This window comes from Lepus europaeus, chromosome 17, assembly GCF_033115175.1.
Source record: "Lepus europaeus isolate LE1 chromosome 17, mLepTim1.pri, whole genome shotgun sequence".
NCBI classification, from domain to species: domain Eukaryota; kingdom Metazoa; phylum Chordata; class Mammalia; order Lagomorpha; family Leporidae; genus Lepus; species Lepus europaeus.
The window spans coordinates 38,714,189-38,738,003 of NC_084843.1; positions in this window are offsets into that span (position 1 = coordinate 38,714,189).

The following is a 23,815-nucleotide window of genomic DNA, read 5'->3' on the forward strand; positions in this document are numbered from 1 at the left end:
CCCCTGCTACCCTCATGGGAGACCTGGATGAAGCTCCTGGCTCCTGGCTTTGGCCTGGCCCAGCACCAGGTGTTACGACTGTGTGGGGAATGAACCAGCAGATAGAAGATTCTCTCTATCCCTCTCTCTCTAAAATTCTGACATTCAAATAAATAAATATTTAAAAATAAAGCAAAATTAAGAGAAACCAAGAGACAATCTCTAAATGTCTATGTAAAGAGGTAATTAAAACTATTATTTAATAGAAGTATTCATTTGGTGATAATCACTAGATCAAAAAAGATACAACTTCTTAGGTGTATACCTCAGCATGGGAAATAAAAAGTAACTCATCTAGTAGAAAACTTTAATTTCTATATAAATATTATAGTATGGATCTATATTATGTAAATATAAAACAATATTATAAACCAAAAACAAATAAATTATATTCATACGTATAGATAGATTTGAATTATCTATGATGAAAGAATATTTTAGACAGGTTTAGAAAACCCGAGTTAGTGCTGTATAAATATATGTCAAACAGAACAATTTATAAGTATTTTAAAGGTCTTTTATTAAGAGTATGTGGGAACGGCACTGTGATGTAGTGACTTAAGCCTCTGCCTTCAGGCCAGGCAAGCCATATGGGCACCAGTTTGAGTCCCAGCTGCTCTACTTTCAATCCAGCTCCCTGCTAATGTAGCTGAGAAAGCAGCAGAAGATGGCCCAATGTTTGGGTCCCTGTACCCATGTGGGAGACCCTGAGGAGGATTCTGGCTCCTGGCTTCAGTCAGGCTCAGATGATTCTGTTTCGTACCAGGTGAGAGGCTTCTAAGATCTACAGAGAACCTAACTGTTGGTATGACAATTTCCTTCTACAGGTTTCAGATCCAAACTTTAGTCTACCAAGTTCCCCAGTGCTTCTCAAATTTTCCTTCTAAGGTACCTAATAGTTGACGATAATGAAAAGTCCACCTCTAAAAGAACCAAGGACACAGAACTGTGACACTGATAAACAAAATTCAAATGAGTTTTAAATTTCCCAAGACATCTTTAACATTGATGTACTCTTTGAATTCAGCTCCATCATATGTGGATGTCTATTTTAATGACAAATAGTATTCTTGTTCACTAAACCTAGAAAATGTTCTTTGTTTATCCTGTGGCTTCCCACATTCCAACACATTCCCTCATCTATCTCCTAAGGTACCCCCAGAGTGGGAACTAATAACCATATGAGAGAGAGGACAGGATCACCCAGACTTGACAAAATCCTGTAGACACTCAGAGGATAAAAAGTGAAATGGTAAATGATGTTACCCCCTTCTCCTAAAGACTTCTCTCTCCTAGAAATGCTTGTGAAGTTCTTCTCAGTTTCCACTAAGTCATGTCTGAGACGGCTATGATGGTCAATAATATCTCCCATATTCACAAGCAATCTGTGTTCAAGTATCCACTCCTCAGATGAAAATCCTTGCAGGCTTAGAGAGACACACTTTCATATATTCCAAGGGATGCAAATTGTGATTTCTGTGTCTCTACCTGCCCTCTGTGTGCGCTCGCTTGCTCGCTCTCTCTCTTTCTCTCTTTCTATGCTAGGAGATCCAACTAGCAAAGTGCCTCCTGATGGCATTTGAACAATGGCTACATGGAGAGAAGCCTTCTTCCAGTCAACCTTGAACATTACATCATGAGAATCATGCCTCGCTAAATGTGAACAGTCTCTGATTATTTCTGGGTTCCTATTTCTTATCTATAAAGTGAAGAGTTTGGAAAAATTAAGGCTGAATTCCCCTCCTATGCTATAGGGATGCTTACTTAGTCTCCACTCTGGCCTACTCCTGGGCATATACATAGCATACCTGCTCTATGTCACAGAGGTGGGTACATGTCCGCAGGTTAGGAGTCTTGGTAGCTTTGTCCCTAATCCCAGTGATTGGTCCCAGGAAGAGAATGCCTTGTCAGGTCCAGATTTCTTCCCCAGAATCTTTCACATAGAAACTTAGAGAGCAAAGGAGATTCTGTGCTTTGTCACTGAGTTCTAACCTATTAGACTATGGCTCTAGAAGTTCCTAGGAGACATGACCTATGCTGCAAGAAAAAGTTCATTCAATTATAGAAGAAAATGAGGCCAACAAGCAGAGATGAGAGATATGCAAAGGTGTGCCTTGTGGATTTCAAGTCTCCGGTTTTATTTTTCGATGTACTTTATATGTACAGCACTGTTTTCAATTCCATGAGTTATTCACACTCCTCCTCACCCCTCCCCTTTTTGGTTTTATGTAGGTTATATTGAGCTTCTGTCACTTCCAACCAAAAGGTATGCCTATTAGTCTTTGCTAAGTTGATGGCTTTTAGAACTGCTGAATCAAGAGTAGGCCTTCACTATTCTTACTACTAAGCTATTTTCTATGTAGCATCCTGGGGAGAGAGAGAAAACGTCATAAAGATAAAAGTAATCAGCCGGCCCTGTGGCTCAATAGGTTAATCCTCTGCCTGTGGCGCCGGCACACCAGGTTCTAGTCCCGGTCGGGGCACCGGATTCTATCCCGGTTGCCCCTCTTCCAGGCCAGCTCTCTGCTATGGCCCGGGAGTGCAGTGGAGGATGGCCCAAGTCCTTGGGCCCTGCACCTTCATGGGAGACCAGGAGAAGCACCTGGCTCCTGCCTTCGGATCAGTGCGGTGCGCCGGCCGCAGCAGCCATTGGAGGGTGAGCCAACGGCAAAGGAAGACCTTTCTCTTTGTCTCTCTCACTGTCTACTCTGCCTGTCAAAAAATAAATAAATAAATAAAGTAATCATAAGAGCCTCTGTCCTTTGTTGAGGCCTTACTACACATCAGGCTCAATGCTAAGCACTTTCAGAAATGAACTCCTGTAAGTCCTTACAACCCTGTCAAGTAAGCCACACTATATACACACAACAGATGAGAGAACTGAGGCTTTGAAGGCAGCCACCGTATCATACGGCTCACGAACAGTAGAGGAAAATTAAAACAAATATTTTTGGTTCAGAAATTAGGTGTTTAGCTACTACTCAGCTTAAGACAAATACTGAAGGTATTTGTCTTAAGTTCCCTTCATTCTATCATTTCAAAGTAGGCATATGAAGCAGCTTCATGATTTTCTAGGTATATCATCAGCCCCCAAAAAAGAAAAATTCAGTGTGTTGGCTCTGTACTTTAGCTGTTTAATCACTTGCTTTATAACATCTACAAAAGAGGAAAGCATTCTCTCACTTTGGCCAGAGAATGTTCTAAGTGTTTGCAGATCAATATAAATCCAGGTAAAACAGAGAGAAAGAACATTCACAGAGCCATTATTGTTCACAGGCCAACTTCTTTACTCATTTAAAGGAACTACTGAAATTAAACATTAAAAAACGAGGTATCATTATATTACTCAAAATCGATTTTATTTCTGCCATCTACTTTTGGAACAATGAACCGCAAGAGTATGAGGAACATTTTGTTAAGGTTTTTTTTTTTTTTTCCTTCTTGAAAGTATTGGGAACAATCAGAGTGGTTTTAAGCCAAAGAGATAACATTGCTCAGAGGTAAGTGTCCTGAAGTGATCCAAACAATTTACTCTGCTTTGTGTCCTATATCCCAACACCAAAGTAAATTACAGAAATGAGACAAAATGCAGTCTCGATATTCAGAGTGTATATATGCCTACATTTGTATATAATGTATATTATGCTGCTATATCACTTTACCATCTTTGCTACAACCAGTAACTCAGCAATCACATTATGCCAGCCAAGGGAACAATAAATGGCAAACCTCGGTATATTTTATACTGCATTAGTATATTGCTTCAGCCAGCTAACGATCCTGACTTTCTCGTCTACCTCCTTTGTTAGTGAATCTGAATTTATAGGCAATCTCCCTTGCCTAGTGCACAGAGCAGCTCCTGTGGCCCAGATGAAATGTTGCAGCTTCACACCTAAATCAGTCACAGATTCAGGACTTCCAGAATTTGGAAACTAAGCCATTTAGCTTTTTCAGTACTAACCACAGCTTTCTCCTCTCCGAAACATGGGCTAGTTAAAGCTCTTTTTTCCCCTTGCTTTTTCCTCAGCACACTTAAGTTGTAATTAATTATCTAAAATCTGTTTTCCTCATTAGACTGTAAACCACAGAGGGCAGGAAGGAAGCTGGTCTCATTCACAGATTCTCGGCTCAGGGCTGGTACACGGTAGTAGGTGCATAATAAACATTTGCTGTAGTATTTGTCATTATAGAATCATTAAGAATGCCAAGTTGGATCACATTAGCAGTCCATTCAGAAATGCCTTTGTTGTCTATCCTATCAGCAATGATTTGTTTAGTGTCACCCAAGTACCATGCTGGAGGAGACGAAGATAAATAAAGGCTTTTAGGGCTCCAGACTATCTTGCAAGTTTACAAAGAGTAATAAAGCAATTGCAGCAGCTGTGATCCAAGGTGAGTAAGGATGGATATTGTGAAAGAAATACCAAAAAAAAGTACTATAGGAATTCAAAAGAGGCAGATCCTGAATGTTCTTATCAGAACCCAGAAAGGAGAGGGCAACTTGTAGATGGAAAAGGGAGAACGACAGAAAATTTCAAGTTGGTGGGAAGAGGTGCACCAGAGAGGACAGCAGGAGGTGACTTTCCCAGGAAAGTCTGGCAGTGACCGTGGATAGCTCCTGCCCAGTGTAAGAAGCTATGGGAAGAGTGTGGGTGTTAAGCTGCACCTGCAGGAGGCGGCCTTGCGTATCAGGACAAGAGGTGAGGGTTGGGGCTTGCTTCAGACGTCCATGGCATCCTTCATGACAATGCCCTGTAGGACAGGTAGTGACCTTCAGAGCTCTGTTCTGTTACATGGCTCTGACTCTCTCCAGCCCTCCCTCTCCAGTAACAACATTTTTTCCTAAAGCCAGGCACTCTACTCCCTCTCTGCACTGGTGATGTCTCCATTGCCTTCCTGTTCTATTGACAGACTCCTCAATAGTTCTCAAATACTGAATAACTTGCAAGAATTGCAAAGTGGTTCTGTTTTTTTTTTTTCTCTTGATTTTCTATGTTAGAAATTTTGGGGGTAAGAGGGGAAGGAGTTGACTGTATTTCAAGCATGAATTCAAGTCTTATAAATTATAGATCTCATTTGATTCTCATAACAAGCTAATCACTCAGATATTACCATCACTGACATTTCAGATTAAAGTAAGATTATACACCTGATAAGGATCAGGGAGGAATTTCAATTCAGTTGAGTCTGATTCAAAAGCTTAGTTTTTTGTTTTTTTGTTTTTTTTTTTAAGATTTATTTAGTTGAAAGGCAGAATTACCAAGAGGCAGAGGGAGAAAGGTCTTCCACCGGCTGGTTCACTCCCCAGATGGCCACAACAGCCAGAGCTGGGCCACTCTGAAGCCAGGAGCCAGGAGCTTCCTCCAAGTCTACCACGTGGGTGCAGGGGCCCAAAGACTTAGGCCATCTTCTACTGCTTTCCCAGGCCATGGCAGAGAGCTGGATTGGAAGTGGAGGAGCCAGGACTCAAACCAGCACCCATATGGGATGCCGGCACTGCAGGTGGCAGCTTTACCCACTATGCCACAGTGTCGGCCCCAGAAGCTGAATTCTTAACAACCACCATGTTGATTTTCTTGAAGAGTTCATTCCCCCAGCACAACATCAAAATATGGTTCCTTGTCATTGGTTTCCAGTGTCTTCACAGTTACTTCCTCACATGAATTCAATTAATTAGACTACAAAAGAGAGAAAATCTAATTGCAAATAAACTGCTTTGTTTTGCCTGTATACAAAGGACACCACACTGGCCCTGCTCCTCACACTATCAAATATTATTTTTAAGTCTGGGAAACTTTCCAGATTTGAAATGCTGTCTCTATTTTCCCCAAACCAAATAAAAAACTGCCTTGCATCCAACAAAAATAGAGTGACAGAATTGTGTTTGCTTCTGTTCTTTTACTTTTCCTGATTACATCAGAAAACACAGAGGGAAAGAATATACTCAAAGTATATTACTGATAACACATTTCGGGACAGTAGTGAAAACATAGCCTTTGTAAGCAAATATCTATTGATTTGTTTGGTTTAGCCAGTTCTTATGTATTAGAAACAGCTATCCATAAAATTTTATAACTGGATCTAGCATAATACCAAATTTGATGTATTCTCTTAGTCACTGCAATTATAAAGAAATCCAAACCTGAAATAAAGTTTTACATTTGGAAATCAAATATTTTTTAAGATAATGCTCTTAGCTAAAAAAGCAGATGCTACTCTGTTTAAGTAAGAATAAAAGTGTAAAATATTTACTTTTTAAAGTGCAGTAGGGGACAGGCATTTAGCCCAGTAGTTAAGATGCTGGTTAATATGCCTATGGCCCTTACCAAAGCATCTGGGCTTGATACTCAGCTCCAGCTCCCGACTTAGCTTCTGTTAATGTAGGCTTGGGAAGTAACAGGTGATGGCTCTCAAACTGTGTTCCTGTCACCCATGTGGGAAAGACCTGGGTGAGTTCCCAGTGCTGGATTTGGTTGGGAAGTGAGGTAGTGCATTCATTAATTCATTCTCTCTCTCTCTCTCTCTCTCTCTCTCACTCACTCATACACACACACATATGCACACCACTTTGTCACCCGCTCAAATAAATACCTTTTAAAAATCAGAATTGTTACAAGACAATTTTGCGAATCAAGAATTCTAAATGCCACCAATAGTCTCAGACCTTGGTGACTAAGCATCAACTCAGCTTTACACCTTAAGTTTGCATTATGGCGATCATCAATATATATACCACTCATTTGGGGAAAAAAAGAATGGTGAATGTTCTCAACAAGTCTGCACAGTAGACCAGAACTTGATAGCAGAGCCCAGAGTGAAGACAGCCATGGGAAGCAATAATAAATGATAAAATATGCCAGCAACCGCAAGCTAACAGAGGGGCAGGAAGCAATGCTTCCAGAGTTGCGACCTAGACATGGCACCTAAGTTCAACATTCTGCATGAAGATCTCCTGGGGAACAAGCTGAATGCCTTTGCCTAGCAGCTCCAGTCACAAGCCAATCTTCTCAAGCACAAGAATGTTTCTGTAGACATCACTCCTCTTAAATCAAACAGATTTTTGTTGGAACACATACCCTCACTTGTCAGTCTGGATAAATGTGGCCTCAGCCCCATTTACACAATTGGAGCTAGCCCAATCCTGCCCACGTGTCTGTGCGCTTTCTCATCTTTTCTATGCCTTTTGCTTTCTTTGAAGATATTTTATTTTTATTTTATTTTATTCCCAGGCTTCTTTAGTTAGAGCTTAGTTCATTAATCTTCAATCTTTCTTGTTTCCAAAGACATGCTTTTAAATCTATAAAGATTTCCCCTCTGTACCTTTTTAGTTGCATTCTCATTTAAGCTGTGTGCTTATTTCCAGTGCTTGATAAATATTTTATAACTTCCATTAAGCTTTCTTCTTTAACCCATTAAGTATTTAGAATTGTGTTCCTCAGTTTCCAATTGCATTTACTAGAGGGGGAAGTTATTACTTTGGTTTTAAAAATTTATCTGTGATTTATTGTACTGTGGTTAAAAATCTAGTTAATAAAATATTCTTTGCAATTTGTTAATACTTCTTTTGTTTCCTAGAACATGGTCGATTTTTTAAAATGTTTATTTATTTATATGAAAGTTAGAGTTACAGAAAAAGAAAGATCGAGAGAGACAGAGAAACAGAGACACCTTCTATTTGCTGGCTCACCCCCAAATGGCCTCACTGACCCAGGCTGGGTCAGGCTGAAGCCAGGAGCTTCCTCCAAGTCTCTCACATGGGGGCAGGGGTCCAAGGAATTGGGCCATCCTTCGTTGTTTTCCCAGGCGCATTAGTAGGGAGCTGGATCAGAAAAGGAGAAGCCCAGACTTGACCAGTGCCCCAGTGTGATGCCAGCATCGCAGGTGGTGGTCTCACCCACCATGCCACAGAGCTGGCCCCAGTCAATTTTTTAAAAGTTGTTTTATGTTTGCTTAAAAAGAATTTGGAGGCCAGCACTGTGGCAGTGGACTAAGCCTTTGCCTGAGGCACCAGCATTCGACATGGGTGCCAGTTTGTGTCCTGGCTGGTACTCTTCCGATCCTGCTCTCTGCTATTGGCCTGGGAAGGCAGTAGAGGATGACCCAATGGCCCAAGTGCTGGAGCCCCTGAGTGGGAGATCCAGAGGAAGCTCCTAGTTCCTAGCTTTGGATAGGCCCAGCTGCAGCCATGGTGGCCACTTGGGGAGTGAACCAGCAGATGGAAGACCTCTCTCTGCCTCTCCCTCTCTCTTATAGCTCTGCCTCTCAAATGAATAAATTAAAAAAAAAAAAGAACTTGAATTTTCTCTAGTTGGGTACAGGGTTCTTCTAAATGTTTGTATCTATTCAATAAAACTTGCCAATTGTGATAGTCAAAACTCGCCCTCTTAGTTTCTAAAATGTATTTAGTAGTTTAATAATTTCTTCTTGTAATTCTATTATACGTCATTTTATATAGTTGTAAAAAGGTATTGGTTAACAAATATAAAATCATTATTGGTACATAAGCCATTCAGTCTTACCTAGTACTTTAATCTCCTCTCTTTGTAGCTTCAAATTGTTATTATTTATTCGTACCTATCTAGACTGATAAAAAAAATTTTAAAACCCCATGTTAAATTTTTTATTTATTGACAAACAGAGTTAGACAGTTAGATCAGCTGCGCCAATCCGAAGCCAGGAGCCAGGTGCTTCCTCCTGGTCTCCCATGCGGGTGCAGGGGCCAAGCACTTGGGCCATCCTCCACTGCCTTCCCGGGCCACAGCAGAGAGCTGGACTGGAAGAGGAGCAACTGGGACAGAATCTGGCACCCCAACTGGGACTAGAACCTGGGGCGCCAGCGTCGCAGGCAGAGGATTAGCCAAGTGAGTCACGGCACCGGCCAATAAACATGTTTTAACAGCTTCTTACCTTATCATTGATTCTTTGTTTGCTTAGCACTTTATTTTGAAGTAATTTGACACTCAGAAAAATAGCAAAGAGAGTACAAAAACTCACATATGCCTTTTGCCTAGGCTCCCCAATGATTAAAAGGTTGCTGTCTTTAATATATATAGGATTTATATAATAAAATTAGATATATATAATTTATAAATTATGTAATATAAATTATATATATATACACATATATATACACACACACAGATCTTCGGAACATTCTAATTTAACCTGAAGATGTGGTGCCCCATCTCTTTCAACACTGCAGTATGTTCTTCCAAAGAACAAGAGCATTACATTACAAAATCACAATGTAATTACCAAGATCAGAATATTAAAAATGGATGCAATACTGTAGTCTAATCTGCTTTAATTCCATTTTATCAAATTTTCCCAATAATGTACCTTATAGTAAAAAAAAAAAAAAGAAAAAAAAGCATTTTTTGCTGGTTCAGAATCCCACATTGCACTTAGTTGCTTTGTGTCTTTAATGAGGAAAAGCTCCTCTGTCTTCTTTGGGTTTAATTATCATACTATCAGAATATGGGTCATGGGTCCCTGAGCCGTGGCATAGTGGGCTAGGCCTCTGCCTGCAGTGCTGACATCCCATATGGGCACCGGTTCATGTCTCTGCTGCTCCTCTTCCAATCCAGCTTTCTGCAGTGGTGTGGGAAAGCAGCAGAAGATGGCCCAAGTCCTTGGGACACTCCATGGGCGTGGGAGACCGGTAAGAAGCTCCTGGCTCCTTATTTTGGATCAGCTCAGCTCCAATTGCGGCCATTTGGGGGTGAACCATCAGATGGAGGACCTTTCTCTCTGTCTCTCCCTCTCTCTGTAACTCGACCTCTCATATAAATAAATAAAAAAATTTTCTTAAGAATTATTTGAAAGGCAGAGTTAGATAGAGGCAGAGGCAGAGAGAGAGAAAGGTTGTCTATCAGCTGGTTCACTCCCCAGATGGCACCAATGGTTGGAGCTGTGCCGATCCAAAGCCAGGAGCCAGGAGTTTTTTCCAGGTCTCCCATGTGGGTGCAGGGGCTCAAGGACTTGGGCCATCTTTTTTTTTTTTAACGTTTATTTAATGAATATAAATTTCCAATGTACAGCTTATGGATTACAATGGCTTCCCCCCCCCCCCACATAACTTCCCTCCCACCCGCAACCCTCCCCTTTCCTGCTCCCTCTCCCCTTCCATTCACATCAAGATTCATTTTCAATTCTCTTTATATACAGAAGATCAGTTTAGTATATATTAAGTAAGAATTTCAACAGTCTGCATCCACATAGTAACACACAGTGAAAAATACTGTTGGAGTACATTAAATCACAATGTACAGCACATTAAAGACAGAGATCCTACATGATATTTTTTTAAAATTGATTAATTTTCTATGCAATGTCCAATTTAAAACCAAGTGTTTTTTTTTTCATTTTCAAAATTCTTTATATACCGAATATCGATTCAGTATATATTAAGTAAAGATTTCATCAGTTTGCACCCACACAGAAACACAAAGTGTAAAAATACTGTTTCTGTACTAGTTATAGCATTATTTCACATTGGACAACACATTAAGGACAGATCCCACATGAGACATAAGTACACAGTGACTCCTGTTGTTGACTTAACAATTTGACACTCTTGTTTATGGCATCAGTAATCTCCTTAGGCTCTAGTCATGAGTTGCCAAGGCTATGGAAGCCTTTAGGGTTCACCGACTTCAATCTTATTCTGACAGGGTCATACTCAAGGTGGAAGTTCTCTCCTCCCTTCAGAGAAAAGTACCTCCTTTTTGATGGCCCATTCTTTCCAATGGGATCTCACTTGAAGAGATCTTTCATTTAGGGTTTTTTGTTTTTTTTTTTCCAGAGTGTCTTGGCTTTCCATGCCTAAAATACTTTCATGGGCTCTTCAGCCATATCCAAATGCTTTAAGGGCTGATTCTGAGGCCAGAGTGCTATTTAGGACATCTGCCATTCTATGAATCTGCTGTGTATCCCACTTCCCATGTTGGATCATTCTCTCCCTTTTTTATTCTATCAGTTAGTATTCGCAGACACTAGTCTTGACTCTTAGACCTATCAGTGTGATCAATTGTGAACTGAAGTTGATCACTTGGACTAGTGAGATGGCATTGGTACATGCCACCTTGATGGGATTGTATTGGAATCCCCTGGCACGTTTCTAACTCCACCATTTGGGGCAAGTCCGATTGAGCATGTCCCCAATTGTACATCTCCTCCCTCTCTTTTTCCCACTCTTATATTTAACAGGGATCACTTTTCAGTTAAAATTTAAACACCTAAGAATAATTGTGTGTTAATTACAGAGTTCAAACAATAGTACTGGACCAAAAAAAATACAATAATGGATAAAGTATTGCATTGTACATCAACAGTCAGGACAAGAGCTGATCAAGTCACTGTTTCTCATAGTGTCCATTTCACTTCAACAGGTTTCCCCTTTGGTGCTCAATTAGTTGTTGCTGATCAGGGAGAACATATGATATTTGTCCCTTTGGGACTGGCTTAATTCACTGAGCATAATGTTTTCCAGATTTCTCCATCTTGTTGCAAATGACCAGGTTTCATTGTTTTTGACTGCTGTCTAGTATTCTATAGAGTACATGTCCCATAATTTCTGTATCCAGTCTACTGTTGATGGGCATTTAGGTTGGTTCCAGGTCTTAGCTATTGTGAATTGAGCTGCAATAAACATTAATGTGCAGATGGCTTTTTTGTTTGCTAATTTAATTTCCTTTGGGTAAATTCCAAGGAGTGGAATGGCTGGGTTGTATGGTAGGGTTATATTCAGGTTTCTGAGGAATCTCCAGACTGACTTCCATAGTGGCTTAACCAGTTTGCATTCCCACCAACAGTGGGTTAGTGTCCCTTTTTCCCCACATCCTCTCCAGCATCTATTGTTGGTAGATTTTTGAATGTGAGCCATTCTAACTGGGGTGAGGTGAAACCTCATTGTGGTTTTGATTTGCATTTCCCTGACTGCTAGTGATCTTGAACAGTTTTTCATGTGCCTGTTGGCCATTTGGATTTTGTGTTTTGAAAAATGTCTATTGAGGTCCTTAGCCCATCTCTTAAGTGGGTTGTTTGTTGATGCTGTGGAGTTTCTTGATTTCTTTGTAGATTCTGGTTATCAATCCTTTATCTGTTGCATAGTTTGCAAATATTTTTTCCCATTCTGTCGGTTGCCTCTTCACTTTCCTGACTGTTTCTTTTGAAGAACAGAAACTTCTCAATTTGATGCATCCCAAATGTTAATTTTGGTTTTGACTGCCTGTGCTTCTGGGGTCTTTTCCAAGAAATCTTTGCCAGTACCTATATCTTGCAGGGTTTCTCCAATGCTCTCTAATAATTTGATGGTGTTGGGTCATAGATTTAAGTCTTTAATCCATGTTGAGTGAATTTTTGTGTAAGGTGAAAGGTAGTGGTCTTGCTTCATGGTTCTACGTGTGGAAATCCAATTTTCCCAGCACCATTTATTGAATAGACTGTCCTTACCCCAGGGATTGGTTTTGGATCCTTGATCAAATATAAGTTGGCTGCTTTCCCAGGCCATAGCAGAGAGCTGGATCAGAAATGGAACAGTTGGGACTCAAACTGGCGTCAGTGTCACAGTGCCAGCCCCAAATAAAAATCTTAAAAAACAAAGAATATAGATCACCTAAGCACTTAATGTTGCCTCGTGGTTATGGTGAAGTTGTGCATTTTGGGCATGAATATTAAAGAAATGGAGTTGTCCCTTTTCAATGCACTGCATTGAACATTCGTGATACTGGGTTGTCCCTTTACAAGATATGTTAAATTTAATTACATGCTTAAGGTGGTATATGCTAGTATTCCCTACTGTAAGGTAACTTTTTTTCCCTTTTGCAATTGCTAAATATTTTCTAGGGTGACACTTCAGGTGGGAGAGAGTGTTAATAATCCATTCTTTAGCAAATGCTCCCCTGCTAGCATTAGCCTCCTTTGATAATTTTTATCTGAAGCACTGATTGCTCTGCTGGCTACCAAGTAGAATTTTTCTAGCTCCACCATTCTTTGTCTATTTAGTGGTAGGAATTTCACCCTTAGGAAAAGCTTGTGCCTCTCTTCCTGTTCTAGACACTCTTACCACACAGCACAACATCCCAAAACAGTGACATGAAACATCCATTTTATTGTGCTCACACACACTTGTGGTTCAGGAATACAGAAAATTAGCAATAGAGAGAGATGTTAAAGTGAGGGCTAAGTGAGGGAGAACAGAACTGAGTAACTTTCAGAATATATTTACTGTAGACTGTCAACCTGATGACAAAACACACAAAAACAAGACTTAATTTGAATTCTAATTAGCAATTTTTTCATTTCAAAAATAGAGTTAGCAATTCTGGAACCTCTCTCAATATATTCTTGGATTGAAGAAATAGATCAATATATGTTCATAGTGCTTAAATATATATATTATATATAATATATTATATATAATTATATATTATATAATTGTATATATGTATAAATTATAATTGTATAAATGTATTAATTATATATTATTGTATATGTTATATTATATATTATTGTATATATTATATAATATATGATACATTATATATTATATTATGTATTATATAATATATGTATATATTATATTTTATATATTGTGTATATAATATATATTATATTATATATTATATAACATAGATATTAATTATATATATTGTATATAATATAGACAATAGAGAGAAAGAAAGAGAACTGGAGGAGATATAACAGATCCTAGATGATGATAGATACACACGGTCACTGACATATCTATTCTGTCTGCATCAATAGTTATAGATATAAATTTCTTATTTTATATGGATACCTCCAATATATTCCAATACTCCAGACATTAGTCTTTGCCTTTACTCTATTTGTTAATTCCTTCTCAACAGTAAGGTAGGAATGGAGCTGGATGGGTGAGAGCTAATTCTTCCCTGAGTATTTCTTTTTTATTTTTGCATAGTTTTGGATATTGCATTATATTAATGTTTTACTTACTTGAAAATGCAAAATGAAAGCAATACAAGTGCATAAATGCCCCTCAAGTGGGATACAATCAGGGAAAAGCAGCCTTTCTTATTCCATAATGCCGGTATTTTCAATACTCCTCTCCATCTACTGACCCTGGCAACCACTCATCTGTTTGCAAGAGATTTAAGATGTTTTCATTATTATTTTTGTTTTAATGGTAAAATCATGCCAGAGAGGCTGGCATGTGACCCAGTGGTTAAGTCGCCATGTGGGATGTCCACATTCCATTTCAGAGCCGCTGGTTCATCTCCCAGCTACTCCACTTCTGAGCCATCTTCCTGTTAGTGTGCATGCTGGAAGGTAGCAGATGATGGCTGACTACTGTGTTCCTGTCACCCAGGTGGGAGACCCAGACTGAGTTCCAGTCTCCTGGCTTCAGCCTGCCTTAGCCCTGGCTATTGTGGGCATTTAGGGAGTGAGCCAATGGGTGGAAGATTTCTGTCTGTCTCTCTGCCTTTTAAATAAAATGAAAATAATAAAAATTATTTTAAAATTTAAATATTTTAAAATTATCACGGATTTGGCTAGAAGGAGATCTTCAGGTCAGACCCTATTTCTTTTTGGTATGTTTCAGACTCAGTGTGTACTTTCCCTCTTTAACCTTCCATTCAGCCATTTCTTTCAAAATTGTGGATGTTTTCAGTTACAAGTTATATTTAAAAATCACATAGTAGCTGTATATATTTTGGTCCAAGCGCCTTCCCCTAATCACTGCTTTAAACTTATAGATACTAATATGTGCTGATTTTATTGAAGTTATCCTGCTCCCCTCTCCCTTCTCCTCCCATTTTTAGTTGTATCATCTGTACCTTGTAAAGACAATACATTTATGCATTTTTCCTTCCTTTGTCCCAGCTTTGCTAAATCTGCAGTAAGTAAAAACATTTGCTGCAGCGCTCTGCTCTTTGTAAGTGGAAGAATCCAAGACTACCTGTGTGTTTGCCAATAGTAAACAGAAACTGAAGTATGGTATATGCACATGATGGGGTAAGAAGATTGAATGTGAAAAGTAGGAAGCAGAGTAGGATGTTTCACCTGATAACATTTATAAACACACACACACACAAGAGTAGATGCCTATGAGAAAGGAAGATGAAATTTGGAACCAAAGACAGTGAAAGAAAAGTAAATAAATAAAAAGAGATACATATTGATGTATGAAAGCTGTCCACAAACTCAGAATTACAATTCAATTTTGTAGCTGAAGTACAAGTTTTTTAAAAAAAAGCTTCAGTGTAATCACTCGAAGTACTGAAACACAAAGCCATTGCTGAGACTCTGCTGGTGCCCGTCCCCATGAGGGCATGGCTGGCCACAGTGAGCAGGGAACACACTAGCGTCTCCTCGCCCTCATTTCCTTGCCAATCCACTCCATTATACCACTCATTATTTTTACTCATCTAGGACATAATATGAGAGAGCTGTTCTCCACTTCTGAACCATAGACTTGAATGAAAAATGGAGATCTGGCAGTGGTAACGAAATAATACCACAGCCAAGCACTCTGCAAAATAAGCCCAGGATAAATACCATCAAAGAGATGCATGAAATTTGTTTAGCTATTTCAATGTTATTGAAGCCTTAATCTTGGAAAAAATATTTGAAATGTCATCCTCAGAATCATTAATACAAACATTTAATTTCCTACCTAAACTTATGAGTTTTCAAATAGATGGAATCCCAGCCAATTCCATGGTGACAAAAAAAAAAAAATTGGACAAAGTGTCAACTTCCAGAAGCCAAAAAGAAGCCTTATTTACCCAAAAGCTTTCCTCTCTTGTTTCTGGTTTGCACCTGCCAACATTCATATCCTTACACCCAGCAGTAATGAATCAATAAAACAGGAAGCAGGAAACCTTTATAGCGGTTCCACCCTTTTGTCATTATTTTGTCCTATATATCTCTACCTACCCTCATTGACTCCTGAGAAGTTTTCTTGAACTCCTCCAGCTCCAAAACTGTTTTTTGTTAGCCTCTGTATTGGCTTAAATCCATTTCTAGTCTATTCTTTTCCACAATTGCATAAAATCTTAGATTTTGAACTGGGTGTACAACACACAGTGCTATGCCAAAATTAGATGGTTCTACCCATGAAGACTTTGAAAAAGCTACCACGTACCAGTCACATTCGACTCCCAGGCCTGATTTTATTCTGGACTTCCCCGATCTTGGCCTTAACAGAGTGGCCAACAATTTTCTTTTTCCATCTAATAGCATATATGTGTCCAAGTTCCTTTTTTAAAACAAATTGGGAGTCAGGATTTAAAAATGATGTATTGAGACCATGAGTGCAAATATTCCTCTACAAATGAGACAAGAAAGAAAAAAGGAAAGGAAACAAAGATATTGTTTTGTCAGAGATAAGATAATTATACAGTCTGGCTAAAAACCCCTCATGAGGGGCCGGCGCTGTGGCGCAGTAGGTTAATCCTCCACCTTCAGTGATAGCATCCTATGTGGGAGCCAGTTTGAGTCCCAGCTGCTCCTTTTCCGATCCAGCTCTCTGCAATGGTCTGGGAAAGCAGTGGAAGATGGCTTAAGTGCTTGGGCCTCCAGGCCCGCATGGGAGACCTGGAAGAAACTCCTGGCTCTTGACTTCAGATCAGCCCAGCTCCAGCCACTGCAGCCATTTGGGGAGTGAACAGGCAGATGAAGGTCTTTCTCTCTGTCTCTCCCTCTCACTGTCTGTAACTCTACCTCTCATAAATAAATAAAATCTTTAAAAAAAAAAAAAAAGATACACCCCTCCCATTCTCCCTGCAACTCTGAGGACAAGCAAGGAGAACGCACTGCATCCATTCATTCAATAAGCAACTTTCAGCAATCTGGCTCTTTACCTGATGGCTGGGGAGAGGGAGCAGAAAACATCACAGAATGCCACGATTACGATTTTGTATTTGTAGTCCTTCTGTTGGCAGAGGGAACAACAACTTCTGGTGATAGTTCAATATCCTGCCAAATCACAGAACCCTCTTCATAAGCCCAATTCAAAGCCATTTGCACGTGTGCTCTTTGAGAAGGAGTGTGTGCATGTGTTGAAGGTTTCCTGCAGCTTTCTGAAAGAGCCAATCAAAGGACAAAAAACATCCTGGAGCAATCCTGCTGGCGAGGAGAGCCCTGGACGCCAGTCAGCCTCCAATGTTTGGCTGACCCCACTCTGAAGCTTGGAAGCTGGGCTCTTCCTTCAGGGGCACGTGTGTTTATTTTAGTTACAGGACTGTGAAAATAAGTGCTGTGTGTTCTGGCTTTTCTGTCATTTCAAAGAGATTTGGGAAGTCTGAGTTAGCAAGGTCCTCTCTCACATTGCAGTTGGAGGATGTATTTTAAAGGATCTATGCATGAAAGCAAAGGCAAACTTTTGGAAATGTTGTGAAAAAATGTATTTTACCTCCTGAGCTAATTGACGTCCACTCATGGGAGCCCAGGAAAAGGGTTTCAAGTAAATGTTTACTGGAGTGGACGTTCCCTCGTCACAGGAAACTGACAGTGCCTAACCCAAGACTTCAGGTTGCCAAAACAGAAACTGGAATAGATTTATCCATGAGCTGTGTGATTTTCGTACTGATTTTTTATGCATAATTGAATCAAGCTTAAGCGACATGCATATCTTCATGCTGACTCCAGCACTCACCTATTGCAAGAGTCAGCACTCAGAAGGGCTCCCCATCAGCCCAGGGGTTGAGCCATAGCTGCCGTCTCCAGCGCAGTAGCCACCAGCCACGAGCAGCTACAGCTTCTGCATTGCAGGCAGGCCTACGGCAGGTGTGCTGCATGTGTACAAGTTCTTTACTTTTTTAATGTGCCCACTAGAAAACTAGTGTTCAAGATATGGTTTCTGGGGCCAGCACTGTGGCACAGCAGGTTAAAGCCCTGGCCTGAAGCGCCAGCATTGTATATGGGTGCCAGTTCTAGTCCCGCTGCTCCTCTTCCAATCCAGCTCTCTGCTATGGCCTGGGAAAGCAGTAGAAGATGGCCCATGTCCTTGGGCCCCTGCACCCACGTGGGAGACCCGGAAGAAGCTCCTGGCTCCTAGCTTCAGATCAGAGCAGCTCTGGTCATTGTGGCCATCTGGGGAGTGAACCATCAGATGGAAGACCTCTTTCCCTGTCTCTACCTCTCTATGTAAGTCTGTCTTTCAAATGAATAAAATAAATCTTTAAAAAAAAAGATACGATTTCTACTGAAATGTATGTCATTTTTACACCATCATAAAGTTCAATGACTCACACTCAAACCATCATAAATCAGAACCTTGTGTATTATACAATGAAAGATCTGCTAATACCTCACGTTAAGTGTTCTTATGATAAAAAACACAGTTAAGTGAAAATAAAAACAAAAAACCTAGCAATGATTTCCAATCCCTTGGTAAAGGCAAACAACATATGTAAAGTATGGAAGCAATGGAACTCGAAGCGTGTCTTCTACCTGGGTCTACTCAAGCTTCTCCAATGAGGCTGAAGCACTTGGAGGGAGATAATCTGTTTGGTTACTCTTTATACCTGGAACATTCAGGAGTGTGGGAGGCACAATTAGTACTCACAATTGATTATCTGGTCTTCTAATGTTTTGATTCTTCCAATGCTGACAACTTCAGACACTAAGTAATGAGGAGAGATTTTGAGGCAGATGTAGTTTGGGGCACCCCATTATTCTTTAGGTATAGCATGTGATGAAAATCCTGGCTCTATCCTTACTATCTGCATTACTGTGACCAACTCATTAACCTCCCTAAGACTGTTTCCACACATGTAATCAAAGGTATAAAATAATAACAGTTCCTCCTTCCTAGTGCTGAGACAATTAAATGAGATAACATCTGACAAGCACTGGGAACCTGAGACAAAAGAAGTACTCAATAAATGTTACTTATTTTTTATCATTATTGTTACCACCAATAATCCATTATTATTATTATTATTATAAAGGACAGCGCGAAGAGCCAATTGCTCTCCCCACATTTTTCAACTCACTCTCAGAGGGCACATTTTTACAATTAGAAATGTATTTGCTATGAATCTATGAATTTTAATTCATTTTTAAAATGTTACAGGGGCTGGCACTGTAGCATAGCGTGTAAAGCCGCCACCTGCAGTGCCAGCATCCCTTACGGATGCCGAATTGCTGCTCCACTTCTGATCCAGCTCTCTGCTATGGCCCGGGAAAGCAGTGGAAGATGGCCCAAGTCCTTGGGCCCCTGCATACATGTGGGAAACCCGAAAGAAGCTCCTGGCTCCTGGCTCCTGGCTTCAGATCAGCACAGCTCTGGCCATTGGGACCATTTGGGGAATGAACCAGCAGATGGAAGATCTCTCCCTCTCTCTCCTCACTCTCTGCCTCTCTGTAACTGTGACTTTCAAATAAATGAACACATCTTTTAAAAAATTAATTAAAATCTTAAAGTGAAAAACAAAACAAAATACTTGTTTGAGTTGCAAGCTGAGTTAACCAGTTTAAAAAAAAGTGAAATAAAATAAAATGTTACAACACTATCCACCTTGCTTAATCATCCATCAACTCCATTAAATGGGCTCTGCTAATTGGTAAGGTGGGAAGTTGTATTAGTGTATGTTAAAATTCTGTCTCCTGGAAGCTGACTTTTAAAAGCAGACTCTCCTAAGTTCTGTGATGGCTAATTCAATGTGTCAACTTAAAGAGTGTTCAGGGGTGAGATGAACATTTAAATCGGTGAGCTCTGAGTAAGCAGATTGCCTTCCAGAATGTGTGAGTGGGCTTCATTCATCAATTTAGAGTCAGAAAAGAACAAAAAGACCAAAATCCCTGAGCAAGAGGGGCTTCTCCAGCAGTCGGCTGCCAGCTCACCCTGCAGACAGGATACTTGCCAGCCTCAAACATCACGTCAGTTAATTCCACAGAACAATTCTCCTTCTATAAATAGATGTAGCCATTTTTGATTCTGTTTCTCTGTAGAATCCTATCAAATACAGTTTCCCAAGAAATTCTGTTACCCACGTTTCATCTATGAAAGTTCAAAAGTGCAACATCTATGCAACACAGAGCCTTGTCTGAAGGCAGAGGATATGGAGAAGGAGGGTACTAAAGCTCTACAGACAGGTATGAGTTCATATTCGGCCTCTGCCACTTGCCGTGTGTGAATCACTAAATCTCTCAGCCACAGTTTCCTCATCCGGACAATGGGAATCAGTGATTATAACAATTCATCAATGCTTGGAAAGCTCCTAGCAAGTGATAGACATTCAATCAATTGTGCTTGACACCAGTAAAAGCTATATTTTCTACACTCAAGTGGTTACTATTGTTACTAACCTGTCCCTAACTTACTATTGCCACTCTCTTGAGTTAGAAGACAAGTACACTTTTTAAATCTCAAAGATTTCATTCACTAATCAATATTCAGCAAAGGATTCCGGCCTATTTCTGTCATTCCTTTGAATGTTGTAAACCACAGGTAATCAACCTCATTGTGCAGTTGCGTTTCTCTAGAAAGTTATTCATAACAACATCGCAATTAGGTGCAATTATCTCCAGAGACTGAATTGTAATCACCACAAAATGGAATTAAATTTCCATATTATAAAGGAATTTAGGAAGCAAGGTGTTGTACCAACCTTGGCAAATTATTCATTGGCTTGTCTTTTTGAACAGAATTGTAATTTGGAAAACTATTTTTTTCCATTGAAATAAAATGGAGAATCTTGGTCGGCACCGCAACTCACTTGGCTAATGCTCTACCTGTGGCACCAGCACCCCGGGTTCTAGTCCTGGTTGGGGCACCAGTTCTGTCCCAGTTGCTCCTCTTCCAGTCCAGCTCTCTGCTGTGGCTCGGGAAGGCAGCAGAGGATGGCCCAAGTGCTTGGGCCCTGCACCTTCATAGGAGACCAGGAGGAAGCGCCTGGCTCTTGGCTTCAGACAGTTGCAGCATGCCGGCCTTAGCGGCCATTTGGGGGGTGAACCAACAGAGGGAAGACCTTTCTCTCTGTCTCTCTCTCTCTCTCACTGTCTAACTCTGCCTGACCAAAAAAAAAAAAAAAAAAAGAATCTTACAAATTTTCCCACTCCAAACTGTTATTTGACTGCATAGGACTCCTTATGAGAAATTATTTCAATTGAGTGTATGTCAAGTGCCGGGCTCTATGACTGATGTGTCACACTTCTTAACTGAATCCCTGCTGATGGCACTTCCATAAAGCTGACATTAAGATTCCCATTTTGGCGGGATTCCAAGATGGTGGAATAGGGAATGGCATACTTCACTAGGCTAGGGATTAAAAAAATGCAGGAAGTACACTCTCAGGGGAGAATTAGAGGGAAATCCCCCTGCAAATTCTACAAAAGGAAGAGGAATGCCATGGACCTGTGTGGCAGGTGCAGATGGGCAGCACATACACAGACACAACACATGACTGCAGCAGCTGAGAGCCGGAGCATGCTGCAGCTTGGAGACGGAGGTGAGATCAGACTGCAGCATACCATGGTGATAAAGCTGACAGGAGAGCATGCCATGAGTCTAGTCTGGAGCCCTAGATGCTAACAGGTACTTGCAGACCCAGTGGAAGTGAAAAGGGCATATTTATCTCATGCAGTCCTCTCCACAACAGCGTCTGCTGCCCAGCTGAGAAAGGGTGGTGCCATTTTGGGCTTGGGCAGCAGCTGTGTAAACTTCGTGCGCCCCCACAGCAACTGGCTGAGACAAGATGCCATCTTCACAGCAGTACTGGTGGCAGCGGTAGGGAGAAGGCAATATTCAGGCAGTGACTCTTGTGTACATACATGATCCAGAGATTCTAGCAGAGGGAAAAATCTGAAGTCCCTACTGATTTTGAGATTGGCTGGGAGTACTGACAGGTGGCTGGGCATCCATATAGGACTGGGAAATGACTCCAGCCTTCAAACATACTTCAGGCTCCAGGGATCAAGCCACATAGGTGGAGCTATTTTGGGTAATGTCTGCCTCTTGGTGGACAGGGCAGGCTGGCAAGGCAGGGCAGAACCTCTGCACCCCAGTCACTATTCGAGCCTTGTGTGAAGAAACTGTGCACACTCGGTGGCTGCACTAGAGGGAGCAGGGTGTAGCTGAATCTCTGGACAATTACTGAGCTTGGATCCACATGATCAGAGCTCCTTGGTTGCCTACAGTGGGTCATTGCAGTGGGAACCACACTGAGTGAGGACCACACAGAACATTTGTGCAGTTCATATGGTGGCACAGATGAGTGTTGAACCCCCTGGGAGCTAACATCCCAGCGTTGTTCAGTTTGGAGGAGAGGATGTGAGGCAGTGATCACACCAACATAGTTGACCATTTCTCTTTTCTGTTAACAATATGAGATCTACAACAACCGACTTGGGTGTCATCCTGTATAGTCACCCCACCCTGGACCACTGACTAGAGCTCCCAGGCCACACTCAGCACATACATTTTGGTATTCACTGAAAGTGCAGACATTCCATTATGTCACAGAGGTATAGTTCAAAGATGAAAGGCATTAGAGGAATAAAACTGACAAATAAGTCCACAAATGCCTAAAAATAAAACTGAAGAAACAAGAATATGGAAGACATCAGGAACATAACAAAATTAGAATGTGAAGATGAAGGGATTGATGACATGCTGGAAATGGAATCCAAAAGATTAATCAAAAGATAACTCAAAAAGCAATCAGAAGCAAATATATAAACTAAAGAAAACCATACATTACATGAATAAAACTTTTTCCCATGAAATTGAGATTTTAGTAAAAAATCAAAATAAAATATTATAAATGAAGAAACCAGTAGATCAAATAAAAAAGCAGTAGAAAACCTTAATAACAGACTTGTTGAGGCATAAGAAAGGATATCCCAGCTAGAAGACAAATCTTTGGAAATCTTTCAGTTGGAACAAGGAGGAGAGAACTAATTAAAATTAGAAAATAAATAAACGAAATTCAAACCAAAATAAAAGCAATAGAAAAAATCAGTGAAATGAACAGCTAGATTTTTGAAAAAACGAAATTGATGAAACATTGGTCCAACTAACAACAACAACAACAAAAAAGATGGAGAAGACTCCAGTCAGTAAAGTCAGAGATATAAAAGGAAATGGAATAACAGATGCCACAGAAATAAAAAGGATCATCAGCAATCACTTCAAAAAGCTGTATGTCAACAAATTGGGAAAACGTGAAGAAACATAAAGTTTCCTGGACACATACAAACTACCAATATTCAGTCATGAAGACATAGAAAACCTAAACAGACAAAAAACCAAAATGAAGATTGAATCAGTAATAAACACCCCCCCCAAAAAAAAAAAAGAATAGGACCAGATGGCTTCACTGTTGAATTCTACTAGAAATTTAAAGAACTACTCCAACTCTTCTCAAACTATTCAAAAATAATTGAAAGGGAGGGAATCCTCTTAAACTCCTTCTATTAAACCTGCATCATCTTAATTCCTAAATCAGAAAAAGATTCAACAGAGAAAGAGAACTACAGACCAATTTCCCGGATGAACATAGACACAAAAATCCTCAACAAAATACTAGTCAATCAAATCCAGCAACATATTAGAAAGATCATTCACCTGGATCAAGTGGTATTTATCTCTGGTATGCAGGGATGATTCAACATCTGCAAATCAATCAATGTGATACATCACATTAACAAACTGAAGAACAGATACCCTATGATTATCTCAATAGATAAAGAGAAAGCATTTGATAAAACATAACATCCTTTCATGAAGAAAATCTTAAGCAGATTGAGTATAGAAGGAATACTCTTCAACACAATCAGGGCAATT